We start from the raw sequence: 16011 nt of genomic DNA, 5'->3' as shown, positions 1-16011 counted from the left end.
AAATTTGCAGCTCTTATTTCTCTTTCTAGCCTAAGAATTCCATAGGTGTAGTGTCCCCATGATAATATAAAATTGCCTGTTGTCTTGTAGGCATTCAATAAATATTCTTTGAATAAAAATAAATCAAATCCAGCTGGCAGAAAGCCTGGAAAATTGAAATCACAGAAATTTTGTGTCTGAGTCACACAGACTGTCTTAAATTTGCTTTCCCCAAAAGCAAATCCTGTGATGATTATTGAGTATAAGGAGTTTTGTGGGGTGTGTGTGTGTGTGTGTGTGTTTGTGTGTTTGTGTGTTTAAGGCAGCCGTGGGCAAACTACAGCCTGCGGGCTGGCCCATTTGAAATGAATAAAACTAAAAAAAAAAAAAAAAGACCGTACCCTTTTATGTAATGATGTTTACTTTGAATTTACATTAGTTCACACAAACACTCCATCCATGCTTTTGTTCCGGCACTCCGGTCCAGTTTAAGAACCCATTGTGGCCCTCGAGTCAAAAAGTTTTCCCACCCCTGGTTTAAGGTCACCTTAGGAAACTTGGTCATGAGAGAGAGATGGAAGAAAGGGAAATCAATAAAGGGTATATTAATGAGTAGGTTTCCACTTGCTGGGGATTCTGAGACTGTGTGAAATGTGATTTGGGATTTTTCCCTCTGAAGGTGGAGGGGGTGAGGAACCATCTCTCATTGGCTAGAGATTGCTCCTGGGATATTCAGCACTAAGTTTACCCTAATTTTGTCTACTTGACATCCTTCTCTTCTATGACTGTGTGCTCATTCTCCCAGTAGCTGGGCCAGGGAGGAGCTACCTGACAACTTATGGGTCTGTTTTACTATGAATGGTGGGGCACTAAGCAGAAGTCCAAAGTTTTACAAGATCCTGTGCTCCCTGGCTTCACTTTTTTGCTTTATGTTCCCCCAAACAAATTTTAAAAAGGATTATGTAGCCTGCCATTGGTAACAAAGCCTGTCAAATTCCCTAAAGGATACACCTGAAGGCAGTTAAGGAAACCTTCTTCAACTGACACAGAGTTCTTTGGGAAGGTGGTTTCACAATCATGCCCAGATGAATGTGACAATAGTGCTTGATGTAGAGGGGAGAGGTAGTATTGTATGCTTGGCCTCCTCCGGCTCCTCAAAATCTTGGGAGTCCACCTCAATGTCCCAGGACAAGGCATTCTGAAACCTATAGAGCTCTCCCTGTTGAACTCAGTGTCTGTAAGAGAGATTATGTATAAGTGTTGTTTTTATTCCCAGAAAGGAAGAATTTGAACGTTGAATAGCATGCTTGGATGAAATGCTTCAGGAGGGGCAAGTGTTCTCATAATAACAGAAATGGCCCATGGAGAGCCTGGGGTCATCACAGTAGGTGTTATACAAACTCTTATGCTTGATCTAATCTTCCTAAAGGAGGAATGCTTCAAGGCCTCTGAAGAAATCATGAGGAGCTTTGAAAAAAATCAAGGCTATTATGGTACTGGTTACATTTCAATAAAAAAGTCTCCAGCTGTGAATGGCAATAAAAGAAATTGTTGTAGATAACCTTAGCAAAGGGGATTGCCTCTAGCTTTAAGATATATTGATTATGCCTTGAATCCAGAGACTTCTGCTTAACAAAAAGTTGTGGAAGTTCTAGCTGCCTGCAAAGAATCCCTGTAAAGGTAACTTTTGATTGATGAAGATTATAAGAGACTAGGAAAAGCCTTCCAAAGAATGAGAGTTTCTGGTGAGGGGCACCCAGAGCCAGGCACTTGGCCATGAATATTGATTGCATCAGAAGGGAGTCATAGATGACATCTTTTCCTTTACTCTCCACCACATCCCAAACTGCAGAAGGAGAAAATTTATAACTCAAAAACATGGTGATGTTATCAAAGTTACATGAAGTGAGCTGCATACATTGTGAAACAATCCATTGTTGTATTTGCTCTTTGGCCTTGCAAAAATATGTTTTTTGCTTCCATCAAGATAGGAAAAGAGATACAGGGAATGGAATCTAGAGGAAATTGAACTCTTTACTAGCTATGAATGACCTAGAGTTCAGAGAAAGAATTGTGACTTAGATGACTCCTAACTTCTGTCATCTCAGAGTTGATCCTTTGTGCCTGTGTCTTAGCTCTTTGTTTTTTTACTGTCACATTCACTCATAGCTACAATTCTTGAGAAGATATTTTTGGAGGCCTAGCTTTCTTATTGGCCACTTTGGCTGAATAGCACTTACTATAAAACCCTAATTCACCTCATAATTTATCTTCATATTTATGTCCAATACGCATGTGCCCATAACTTTATCATGGGGACATGCATAATCCATAAGATAAATCTGATTTTTAAAAGCTTTATACACAGACTATCTCTGCTCTTTTCATAGCCTTTATTCTAAAGTTCTCAAAATGGAAAGAGATGAAGCATTACTTATGTCCCTAAGTCTTTTAAAAAAATTTACCCGTCAAATGACTATACAGTAAAATTGACTATTATGGTATAAAGTTCTATGAAATTTAACATGTGGATTGATTTATGTAACAACCACTATGATAAGGATACAGAAGAGTTCCATCACCTGCAATAAGCCCCTGTGCTATCTCTTTACAGTCACATCTCCTCCCTCCTTTGGCAGCTGCCTATCTGTTCTCTATAAATATAACTCTGTCTTTTTGAAAATTTCATATGAATAGAATTATATAATAGGTTATCTTTTGAGACTGATGATCTAGATAGACTAGTTAATAAAAGACAGTGAACAGTAACTTCTAGATTGTGTGATGTAGAAAGTGATAGAAAAACTTAAGTCAGTATTAATGTTGGATAGGATGGTTTGGGACATGTTTCATAGAAGAGTTCAAGTGTGGAGGTTGGGAAGTACAACATTTGTATTAATGGGAAAACCTGGATAGAGTTTCAGAGAGCAAAGAATTATAACAATGTGTAGTTAAGGAAAGGAGAAGACCAGTGTATTTAGAAAGGGAGAATACAGACATTTTGTTCGGTCTTAAAATGGAAAGCAACATGAACAAAACAATGGTATCTGAAGATTAATTAGACAGAGATGTACAAGATGTGTTAGTTGGCATATAATATTTGGAAGATAAGATTGTGGCTGAAGCCTCAAGAGCTCTGTGAAGGAGAGAAAGCATAAGGCAGTTGAGCATAGGGTCAAAGGTTAAAATAAATTTGAGAGACAGGTGGGAGCTGGAGTGAAGGAGACCTCTAGAAGATTTAAACAAGGAATGGTGAAGGAGCAATTTGTAGAGGTTAGATGAGACCCAGTTTTTAAAAGGGAGGCAGGTGATCAAATCTCTACATGTCATACAGAATTTGAAGAGTATGGTATAGAGGAAAACATTAATGAGGTTGGAGAAATTTCACTTCAGTGGAATCATGGGGGTAAAGGCAAGATTGTAGTGGGATTAGTTACATGGAAATGAAGAAATGAAGGCAGATTTGGTTATAAATTGTCCCCATATTTGGAAGGAATGGTGGAATCAAGTGAAGGGTTTACAAACTGAGTAATAAGCACAAGCATTGAAAACAGAGAGGAGATGTAATGAGTGAAAACAACAGAGCCAAGAAATTTCCCTCAAGGTCCAGAGCTTATGAAGACTGCTTTAGTTAATTTACCTGTATGTGCATTTTATCTGATCAGATTCATGGGTCAAATGAAATTCTGATAACCTCTATTTGCATCTCTCATCACCACCAAAAGCAGTCCTATTATACTTGTTACCTGGTACTTAGATTTTTTACTTGTCACAGAATTGACTCTCATCTACCCAAACTTTGACTGACTTGAAAAAGGAACTCTACTGATTTTGAGAAAATGAATTAATATTGAATTAAATTGATAGAAACTATTTATAAGTGATTTAATCCATACAGCCTTTCATAAAGATTTTCATTTCACCTACAAGTAATATTTAGAGTGATAAAAACTACTTCTATAGCATAGCAGTATGTGAAGATTTTCCCAACCTCATTATAAAGACATGATTCTCTCCTGGAACACAACCATGCCAATCACACAGCAGTATCCCAAAGCATTTGCCTCCAATTTTCTTGAATTGAAGAATCTCTCATAGTTGTGGGTATCTAGGAAGCTGAAATTTTAAAAAAGGCTTTGCTTGCAACCAAAATTGATTTCTGTAATTCTCTCTAGCACGGCTTTTCTGACAAGGCTATTTCTAGATTACCCAGTGTTTGGGCTTAGCTCATGTTGCTTATGCAACTTTAATTCTTGCCTCTAAGCTGCAACCTGGTCCCTCTGCCAATCACAGCTGGAAGCATCCTCCCATGTTATGAACCTTTTCATCAACTGGGCTCTACCAATCACTACTATCGACCCTCTCTACTCCTCATAAAATAAAAAGAGATTTCGAGGGCTTCTTGACATTTTGTTCAGGTTCCCTGAAGACCCATCCGGGACACCTCCATGGATCTGCTTTACTCTGTAAAGATGATCTATTTCACAAAGGCCTTACCATAACTCAAAGTAATCTTTAAAATAAACCTTGCAGGACAGGCTAGGGCATATTGATTACCTCTCCTCTACACTCTGGTCTTGGAGAGAAGCCAACCAGACTCCTGTGAATTCTGGAAACTTGTAGCTTTCTATTAAAAAGGAATGGCAGCATGATACAGCTAGCACCTGGGTCCAAGCGGAATTTAAAATTGTTAATCCCTGAGACCCTTCAAATCCCATTCTCTCTTAGGCTAAAACGCATGCAAATTCAGCTCTTAATGTTTGCAAGGGGCCAGGATTTCCTAAAAACTCTATAAATCTTTATTGTATTCTACCTGGAATTCACATCCTTTGCACTTAAGTATATCTTCCTAAGTTTATTGAACAATCAAAATGTGGTAAAGTTAATAATGGGGGTCTATGCTATGCAGTTCTCTGTAGTTGTTATTGTCCGCATTCCCAAACACCCAAGGTATACAGTAAGTGTCACTGGGCTCTGCTTTTATTTTTGTAGAGAAGCAATGCACAATGAGAAATGGGCTGTCTTTGTCTGACAGGAGATGTGAACTCCCTAGAAGATGAATGCCTCTGCAGAGACAAAGTGAAACAAGTACTTTTCCAAATTGCTCATTGGGTCAGACCTATGTGGAGATGCTAAAATCAGTCACCTAAACGGCACCATTTGCCAGTAACCTCTGCTTCCAATTTCTCTCCTGAAACACATGTCAGGGAGCCGGAACTTCAAAATGAAAGTAATATATTTGAATTAAAGATTACCTTCTTCCAGCAAGTTATCTTGTGAGATGTGACACAATAAGTCATTAACACACTAGTACAAATTAGCCTATCGGATTTATCTTTTGCTGTGTCAGGAGTGATCTCAGGTGCATGATAGTATTGTGTTTGAGGAAAAGGCATGCAGGAAAAGGGGATATAGGGTTCACTCAGAAAAAGGAGGAAAGTGGAAGTCAAAGTCAACAGTTTGTAAAATCTGCTTTGGGTTGCCTTTGCTAAGCTGGTGGTAAATCTGTACTGAATGTCATTGAGCCCACCCTTTGTAGACAGGGCCATTGCAGTCCTATGTGGCATGTCTTAGAAATGGGAAAGTTGGCGATACTTCCCTGTGTGAGGGAAGGAAAGGCAGGAAAGACCTTCAAAATCATCAGGTTTGTCTTATGTAAGGAAGAAAATAAGAACTTCAAAATTTATCAAATTAAAGTAAATTATGTTACAATTTATTATAGCGAGAGAACACATGTTTATTACACAGCAGCTCCCTTGCTCATTACTTAGTTTCTCTACAGTTATTTCACTTTTTACTATCTAATATTTCAGGAAGTGGGAAAAACTGTCCTCACAAGTGGCCTACTTAAACTAGGTCACCATTATTTTTTGGAAGCAAAGAGGTCAGTAGAGAATAATGTCAAGAGAAAAACTGTATGGTATAAACTGAAATCTGAAGAAACTGTTATTCAGGGAATAGCTACAGGGCTTTAATGCTCAAATTGAATTGAAGAGTAAAGAATCATGCATGGATGCCAAGGAGAAAGGTCAAGTGAGGCAGGAGGAAACAGAGAATTTACCAAAAAGCTAAGAGCATCTCTGAGAACTAAGAGGGAGCAGACATTTAAAAAATGAATGAGACCAGACATCAGTGGATAATAAAACTGTAGTGATGTGGAAAAATATTTGTTCTAGTAACATGGGTAGGATAACTAAGGGAAGGTGAAACGTGGGGAAAGCTGGATTCAAGGTTGCTTACCAAGAACCCCAAAGAGATGGTTATCAATAAGTAAAAGCATCTGCTTGTATGAAATTGCAAATGTGTAACAGAGAGGAAAGGGGAGACAACTAAATAATTTCCTATTGCTCCATAGGAGATCTCAAATGAATCCATCTTTCCAATTGTCATAGCCAAAAATGAAAGATTACATGACTCAAGATCAATATAGAGATTGGCACAAATCAATTAGCATGGGATCAAGGCAGAGAGGGTGGAGTCAGGTGAGAATGTGGGTTACCACAAAGAGCTTGAGTTCAGTTGTGCTCAGAACAGGAACAAAGAGAATGGCATTGGTGTTCTGCTAGGAGTAAATGGAGTAAGGATAGCAGATAAAACAGAACCACTTGATCCCTATTTTGTATTTTCTCTGTCAAGAAGGAATGGACCTACTAATAACATAATTGAAAGAAATTTGCCTATGAAAATTGCTAGAAAATAGTCAGTTGCTCTCAGGATTAACTTAGAGTACTTATGTTTTTGTGGATGTGATTCTGTGCTATAATAACAACAAATACTAATAACCCTTTTCTTTTCCTATATAATAAAAGCCTAATATGCTAAGTGTCCTGTCATCTGGTTGGCTGTTCAATCAATCAAAGTGTAATATGCTAATGATATGCTAAGGCTGCTCAACTGCTTACTATGACGTGCACTGACCACCAGGGGGCAGATGCTCCGACCAGTAGGTTAGCTTGCTGTTGGGGTTTGGCAAACTGGGACTAAGCAAGATGGGCCAGACAGGCCCTGGAGCCCTCCCATGATCCCTCTCCGGCTGGCCAACCTCCCACATCCCTCCCTGGCCCCAATCATGCACTAATGGGGTCTCTCGGCCTGTCCTGCACCCTCTCGCAATCCAGGACCCCTTGGGGGATGTCGGAGAGCTGGTTTCAGCTCAATCCTACAAGCCAGGCTGAGGGACCCCGCTGGTGTATGAATTCATGCACCGGGCCTCTAGTTTTGACATAATTATGTACAATTATGCATTTTTAAATGATACCTATAGGTCAGTGATTTTTAATGCTCAAATTGAATTGACTATTGCTGGGGTCCAACCCCAGCGGGTCCAGGGGTCCCCAAAGGTGTGGACGGAGTCGGCAAAGAAGGAAGGACACGGAGACAGTGTTCAGTTGATCAGCAGCCTAGCCAGGATCTCTAGCCAGGATCTCCAGCCAAGTTCTGGTCTGGATCTCCAGAGAGGTTCTACTTAGGATCTCCAGCCAGGGTCTGTGTCCATGTTCTCTTGCTAGGTTCTCCAGATTCTCCAGCCAGGTTCTGTAGCCATGTTCCCTCGCTAGGTTCTCCAGCCAGGTTCTGTCCAGGTTCTCCAGCCAGGTTCAGTCACCAAGTTCTAGTCAGGTTCTCTTGCCATGTTCTATAGTCAGGTTCAGTCCAGGATCTTTTGCCATGTTCTCTCGCTAGCTTCTGTCTCTAGGTTCTGTTGCCAGTTTCTGTCCAGGATCTTTTGCCATGTTCTCTCCAGCGAAGTTCTTCTGTCTCTAGAGAACGTTCTGTGTAGGTTCTGTGCCTAGGTTCTGTCTCTCTCTGTTCTGTCTTCTTACATCTGTATTTATACCAGTTGATTCCAATCCTATCAATCTCTATTTCAAAGGTTAGGGCATTTCTTATTTCCATTCCAGGGAGTAAAGATTATGTAGCTTAAGCATGATTGTTCATAGTTAAAGTGATTAATTTCCCACCTGGCACTTAGTTAAGAGGTTTTATTCCCTCCCTAACTTCAGGGGAAAATCCCTACCTGGGGAAACAACCTTTCTCAGAGACCTTGGTGAAAACAGATAGTGCCAAGAAGGTGAGCAAACATATTAAGAACAGTATGCCATATATGCCAGGTCCCTTGAAACAGCAAGCATGGACCGGCTCCCGGCAGACTATTACTGTAGAACCTGATCTACAGTAAGAAATAATTTTCTATTGCACCCCAAACTACACACATCTATACATAACTAAAACATTTTCTTAACTACCTGTCTTACTACCTGAGTTTTGTTTGGTAGTGTTCTATTCTATGCTGTTTTATGCTATTCCTTCTCATAAGACAGTGTCATGGTTCACCCATTGTGCGGTACCCCAGAGTTTAAAAAACAATGCTCTAGATCAGTGGTTCTCAACCTTCCTAATGCCGCGACCCTTTAATACAGTTCCTCATGTTGTGGTGACGCCCAACCATAAAATTATTTTCGTTGCTACTTCATAACTGTAATTTTGCTACTTTTAGGAATCGTAATATAAATATCCAACATGCAGGATATATTTTCATTGTTAGAAATCGAACATAATGAAAGCATAGTGATTAATCACAAAAACAATATGTAATTATATATGTTTTCCGATGGTCTTAGGTGACCCCTGTGAAAGGGTCGTTCGACCCCCAAAGGGGTCAGACACACAGGTTGAGAACCACTGGTCTAGATGAACAGGATATTGACTACGTGGATTCAGTCCTGTCATTTTTTTCCTTGTTACTAAATACATTTTGCAGTATTCTTCTACTGAAACTACTTGTTAGTTGTTCCTTCTTCCTTGGATAAAATAAATAGCTTCATGAGACTCAATATCATATGGCTTGAGTGCAAATGTCTGAGCTAACCCTTCCATCTGCGACAAAGTGCTGACCTGCTTTGGTGTTAATTATAGATTCTTTTAAAAACAAGCTTTCTTAAGAGACTAACTTCATTTCATATCTCTGTGTTATTTGTCCAGGGCTCTCAAGACTGGCCAATGTTTGCCATGCTAATTTCATGGTGTATACCTTTTAGTCCGTATAGTTTGACATCGCCATAATGCTGGGCAGTTATTTTACATGGGCATAGTGCAGGACTTCTACTTTCTTTGTACTTCCTTCCTGTTTTATTGTGAGGTGGGATTTAGGCCTAAGAACTGTATCGAGAATGGAATTGAAGACAGCAACAGAAGCCAACTTTTTCTATTGTGACCTCTAGGTTGCTAGTCTTCTGTTCAAAACTTTTAACTTGTATGTAGGGGATAATCATGTAAGCTTCCATTTCTGAATTTTCTTTTCCAAACTTTTCTCATAGTAACTTCCCAACATAGATTTTCTTATCCTACCAAGTTGTTTGATCTACTGGTTCTCAAACACATTTGGCATTTGCTTACTTGTATATCTTTGATACAGATGTCTCTGTAAGATAATGACCTTTTTTTCTCCTGTCCAAATCTTTGTCATTTCTTCAACCAAATCCCACCACTTTAAAACAAAATAAAAACAATTTTGCTGAAGCCAGTTCAAGATGGTTGCTCCCATCTTTTAAGTACGTATTATCTGCACAATTTACTTGCTAGTTAAGGGCAATATAAAGTAGTATAGGGTTTGTTTTTCTTGTATTTTTATTGAATTTATTGGGGTTATAATGCTCAATAAAATTATATAGGTTTCAAGTATACAATCCTACAATACATCATCTACACATTGCATTGTGTGCTCACCACCCAAAGTCTAGTCTCCTTTTATCACCATGTATTCCCTTGTAAAAGTAACTTTTCACTTACGCATATCTTTGATGGTTCTGTAAATTATAAGTGCCGCTGACATCATTTATTCTGTACTATATTCCTCAAAAATTTAGTTGGTGCCTGCTATGTATCAGACATTGTGCTAGGGATTAGCTTACATATGGACATTAACATTCTACATATATTTTTAAAAATGAAGCCACATGACAGTCTGGCACTTGTTCGTATTTCTCTTAGAAAACTGTCCAGTGAATGTTGGTATTCACTAAAAATCCAATCTTTCCCAGCTCCCATGCCTTTGGGTGGGTTGTGTGACTAATTCTCTAATAGGATACGAGCAGAAGTAATATGTCACTCTGGATTGGAAGCAAGGGAGAGTAAGAGGTGCATTAAATCCCTATGGCCGAAAATGAAAGACTTGGCCAGCTCAGAGTTTTAACTTGGAAGCAGCCTGTTCTCTGAGTCTCCATTTGGAGAGACCAGCAAGGAACCTGCATCAGATTCTGACATGAATGAGAAATTCACATTCATTGTGTTAAGCCATTGTTATTTGGGGGCTTGTTTGTTACTGAAGCATAATCTATTACTTCCTGATTACCAGGGTAATTTTATTTGTGTATGTTGATAATCTGATCATTAAAGATGCTGAATGATGCTAACCCTGACTCCTGATAGGATCCTTGAAAGTAGAGATTTTTATGTTCATGTACATTATTTTCAGTGTCCCAACCAGTGCTAGGCACATAGCACTCTTAATAAAAATTTGTTGAATTGACAAATAAAAAGACTCAGGGTAGTTAATAAGATGAAATCATTAATGCAGAACCAGAGGAAATAACCAGTGATAAAATCCAAAAGTTTCTAAATTATGCATTCAGAGTTAGAAACAGAATTTAACAAACAGAAGGAGATTAAGGATTAGAAAATAAGAATTGCTGTTGAATTTATAGAATTTCTACATTTTCAACTCTCTTAGTGTGTAGTAGTAAACTGCTTTCTGTAGTTTATTGGTAGCAGGAGATAGGGGTGGGCTAATGAGAAAACTTTGTCAGTCCTTTCAACACATCAGTCTTTACTCTTTAAACCCCCAATCTGCTTCCATTGGAAATAACATATGTGTTTTGGCTTCTCAGTTAGCTCTTTGGGACTTCCTGACTCAAAGGGCATCTTCACTGAGTTGACTGGATCATAGTAGACAAAGTAAAGGAAGTTGAGCATTCTCAATAATGAAAAAGTAGAAAATATTTTTCCAGTTATTATTGCCTTTCATTTCTGTCATATGACCTGGGCCAATTCTTTACATTTGCTCTAGGGCAAACCAGTATTTCAGATCCTTGATGGAAGGTAGAAACTGTGGCTAGTGGATATTTAGCTATGACATCAGACTGGGGAAAATGTGAATACACTGATTAATTGCTTTCCTTTAGGTATGTAAAATGACAGGAGATATCTATCTACCTATCTATCTCTAGAACTCTATATTAACATATCTATAGATCTCTCTAAACCTATAGATAGATCTGGAGATAGATATCTCCTATCACTTTATCTCAGTACTCTTAATTCATTTTGAAATTATCAGGCAGAATACATTAAAGATAGCACACTGAAATGATGGAACAAGCATATATATATACACCTGGTATATAGATCACATAAATATAGTAATAATAAAAGAATGATAATACTTGAGTAAATATTTACCACGGGAAGAAAGTATTATTGAATGATATACTCAAGTATGAGTAACCAAAACATAAAAGTGTAACAGAGTTAAAAGAGTAAATCCATCCTCAAAACAATTTTATCCTCAACTTTTTACATAAGAATATTTATTATAAAATTATTTATTATAGAATGTTATCTCTTTAAATATTTTCGGCCATGCCAGAGAGGTAGAGAAGTAGGTTTTATCATCTGAGGATAAGAAAACTTCAACCCCCCCCCCCCCAAATGATGCTGCTTGCACAGGGCTACTCAGCTCCTCCAGGGTTGGTGCCCAAGCTCAGTTTATGCTGACTCCTCATCTGAGGCTATTTCTATTTCATCACATTTGGCGACAGTGAAGATCTTTTCTCCAAGGCCAGTTATGGAAATGACAGCTCGGTGCCGGGAGGGGGACAAGTCAGCAGCCTTTGCCACTGCAATTCACTGATGCCCAAGATGCTTTAATATCTCATTAAGGGCCACACACATTGGAGACACACAGAAGCACATTTCAGCTGCATCCTTTGATGTGTCTGGGCAAGGCCCTTCCAGACACTCAGGTGCAGCACCTCCCCTTGTGTGGTTGATGGCCTTTCCTGAGGGCTATCAAACATATCTGCTGAGGCTGCACTAAATAAAATGGCTGTCACCAAGCCATCTGGTGCATGTGAGCCTTTTCCCCTCTAAGATGCAAGTTTTCAGTTTGCATAGCACTTCAAATTCTTAATACACTTGACTAAGTCATTAATATTTCACTTTCATTACCATGTATTAATAACACAGGAATTTAGAATGATCTTGTTCATCTAACTCCTAGAAAGCAAATAACTACATTCGTGCATATCGATTGCCGGATAACTAAAGATGTTTAGCCTGGAGCTATGATAAATTTACAGCAGGCCCAGTTTTGAACTTTAGCCACGTTCAAAGTATATCAAGCTGATTTCTCTGAAACACTAGAGACAACAGGAGAGAAATTCTTGGCCTTAGAAGGAGAAGCCCTTAAATGGACCCCATGCAGGTCCCCACAATCTTTTAGAAGATGGTTTCTTCAGCAAGGGATTGGAAGTCCTAATTGATACTCAAAGGAAATGCTAATAACTTTGTCCTGAAAGTTTGGTCTTGTTTTCTTTTCTGGTGTGTGAAAGTGGAAGCTCATTTTTTCCTCTTTTTCTCCTCTTTGTCTTGATTAATGGTGATGGGTTCTAATGTTGCAACAAGACCTTAGAAATTGTTCAAAGATTCAAGATTCATTCAAGTAAGGAATTAATATGTGTCTACCAAGAGATGGATACTGGGCTAGGTCACTGGCAATTTGACATGGATAAAACAGTGTTGTTTTCTGCTTATTAGTGGGAGAGACAGACAATATAAAAGTGAGCTAACTTTCTAAAATTTTTCTTATGATATTTTTCCAGTTTTATTGAGATATAATTAACATATAACATTGCATAAGTTTAAAATGTACAGTGTGATTATTTGATACACATTTATATTGTGAGATGATTGATTCCTTCATTAAGGTTTGTTAACATATTCATTACCTCACATTCATTACCTTTGTGTGGAGAGAACATTTAAGATCTACTCTTGTAGTAATTTTCAGTATTGTTAACTATAGTCATCATGCTATACATTAGGTCCCCAGAACTTATTTATTGTATAACTGGAAGTTTGCATCCTTTAATCACTATCTCCCATTTCTCACTCCCCCAGTCCCTAGCAATCACCAATTTACTCTCTTGTCTTTATGAGTTTTTCTTTTTCTTTTTGTTTTGTCTTTTGCTGTCTGACTTATTTAACTAAGCATTATGCCACCATGGTACATTTGTGTTGTCACAAATGGTAGGATTTGTTTCTTTTTTATGGCTAAATAATATTTCATTATATGTCTATACACATCTATCTATCTATCTATCTATCTATCTATATATATATATATATATACATATATATATATATATCTTCATTATTCATTGATATGCAGATGGATACTTAGGTTGTTTTCATGTCTTGGCTGTTTAAATAATGCTGCAATGAACATGAGGTTGCACATATTTTTTTGAGATCGTGATTTCATTTCCTTTGGTTATATACCTAGAAGTGGGGTTACGGGACCATGTGGGAATACTATTTACAATTTTTTGAGGAATCTACCTATTGTTTCCCACAAAGGTTTTACTAGTTTACATTCCCATCAACAATGCACAAGGATTATCTTTTCTTCATTTCCTCATGAGGACTTGTTATTGTTTGTCTTTTTGATAATAGCCATTCTAACAGATGTAAGGTGATATCTCCTTGTGGGTTTGATTTGCATTGCACTGATAATAAGTGAAGTTGAACTCCTTTTCACAGATCTGTTGGTCATTTGTATGCCATCTTTGGAAAAATGGCTATTCAGGTGCTTTGCTCATTTTTAAATCAAATTATTTGTTTGAATTTTTTTTTGCTATTGAGTTGTATACATTCCATATCAGATATAATATTTTTTCACAGTTTACAGATTACCTCTTCATTTTGTTGATCGTTTCATTTGCTGTGCAGAAACTTTTTAGTCTGAGGTAGACCCGCTTGTAAATTTTGGTTTTGTTGCTTGTGTTTTTGATGTCATGTCCAAGACCAATGTCAGGGAGCTTTCTCCCTATGCATTTTTCTAGGAGTTTTATGGTTTCAGGTCTTACCTTTAAGGCTTTAATCTATTTTGAGTTAATTTTTGGTATAAGGCAGAGGCCTAATTTCATTCATTTACACGTGGCTACTCAGTTTTCCCAGCACCATTTATTGAAATGACTATCGTTTCCCCATTGTACGTTCCCTTGTCAAATACTAGTTAACATATATTTTCTTCCCTCCTTCCTTCCTTCCTTTATTTATTTATTTATTTATTTATTTATTTATTTATTTCTGGGATCTTGACTCTATCCCATTGGTCTATATGTCTGTTTTTATGCAAGTGAGCTAACTTGATAAACAAGATAATCCAAGACTGTGGTAAGTGCTGTGAAGAAATAAAACAGACCAGTGTGTGTGTGTGTGTGTGTGTGTGTGTGTGTGTGTGTGTGTGTAAGGAAAGAGACCTTCTTAGATAGGCAGCAAGGAAGACCTGTTCTCGAAGAAGATGCTTGGGTTAAGATGAAGGATGAGGAGCCAGGCTTCCTTCTAGAAGTACAGCCCAGATGGTTGAGTGTTGACTCATAACCCAGGAGGTCATGGTTCTATTCCCAGTCAGGGCACATGTCTGGGTTGTGGGCTTGATCCCCGGCGAGGGATGTGCAGGGGGAAGCTGATGGATTATTCTCTGTCATCATTGATGTTTTTATTTCTCTTTCTCTCTCCCTTCCTGTCTGAAATCAACAAAAAATGTTTTTTAAAAGGAACTAAGAGTAAATAATAGGCACAGGGAATAGCTATAGAGATGCCACAAAGCAGAAAAGTTCTTAGCTTTTCTAGAAACCAAAAGAAGGGCAAAGGGATATGGAGAATAAGGTCAGATGAGTTTCAAGAGATAGGCAAGGGGGCAGATTATGCAAGTCTTGGTAGGCCATGATAAAAGAGTGAGAATTTTCTTTTAAGTGCAGTGGACATGCATAGAAACCCTGAAGGCTGTTTTAGCAAGAGAGTAACATCAAGGGAAAATAATGTAGGGATCAAATTTCTAGCTTTAGTCACCTGGTGGATGGCGATACTTACCATTCAGTCAGGTAAGGCTAAGGGAGAGGAGGGGGGAAGCATAGAGACTAGTGAAGAGAGATCATTTAGATGACTAAGCCTTTTAAATTCAGGTGTCCTTTATTCCATTTTCATGGATTCAATTATTTTAAATTTATCTTTATTGTTGAAATTATTATATATGTTCCCTTCCCCCCACTTACCCCTTCTAGCCCGCATCCACCCCTGCCGCAGGCCTTTACCACACTATTGTCTGTGTCTATGGGTTATGCATATATGCATATAAGTTCTTTGGTTAATCTCGTCACACCCCCCACCCCCGCCTTCCCTCTGAGATTCAACAGTCTGTTCCATGCTTCTTTGTTTCTGGATCTATTTTGTTCATCAGTTATTTCCTAAAGAAGGAAATGCAGCTGTCTTTTAAGTAGCATGAGCATTTGTCCTTCTATGCCCAGAACAGTCTGATTTATGGCTGTTGTCCCACAATTATTAATTATGTCTCTTTTTACTCAAAAACATATCAGTTTGGGAAATAAAGCATCTGGACATGTTAACTATCAGCACTCCTCTGGTTCCTCCCCTGGATTCATCTTGTCCGCAGGGAGAGAGGAGAGCCCTGCATCCCAGCAGCTTTTCTTTCCTGCCGTGTTCTGGTCAGCGTGGGCAGTTGGTAGTTCAGTCTGGCAGAAATGTGTCTTTCTCTCTTGTCTTCCTGTGTTTTCTCCAGTGCCTACTCCCAATAACTAACTCCCAATGAAGTCATGAAGTTTCTTTCAAATACCAGTGGGCACTGCCTCGCTGGGGAAACGTTCACCACACATACCAGCCTGTGAAACTTCCCTCTCTCAGGCCGCACACCGTGAGGCTGTGGACAGCAGCTGTGGTTTAGGTGGAGAAGCTTCT

Source organism: Myotis nattereri (genome assembly GCF_964212035.1).
Source record: "Myotis nattereri genome assembly, chromosome: 1".
In the NCBI taxonomy this organism is placed as follows: Eukaryota; Metazoa; Chordata; class Mammalia; order Chiroptera; family Vespertilionidae; genus Myotis; species Myotis nattereri.
This window is presented reverse-complemented; position numbering follows the sequence as displayed.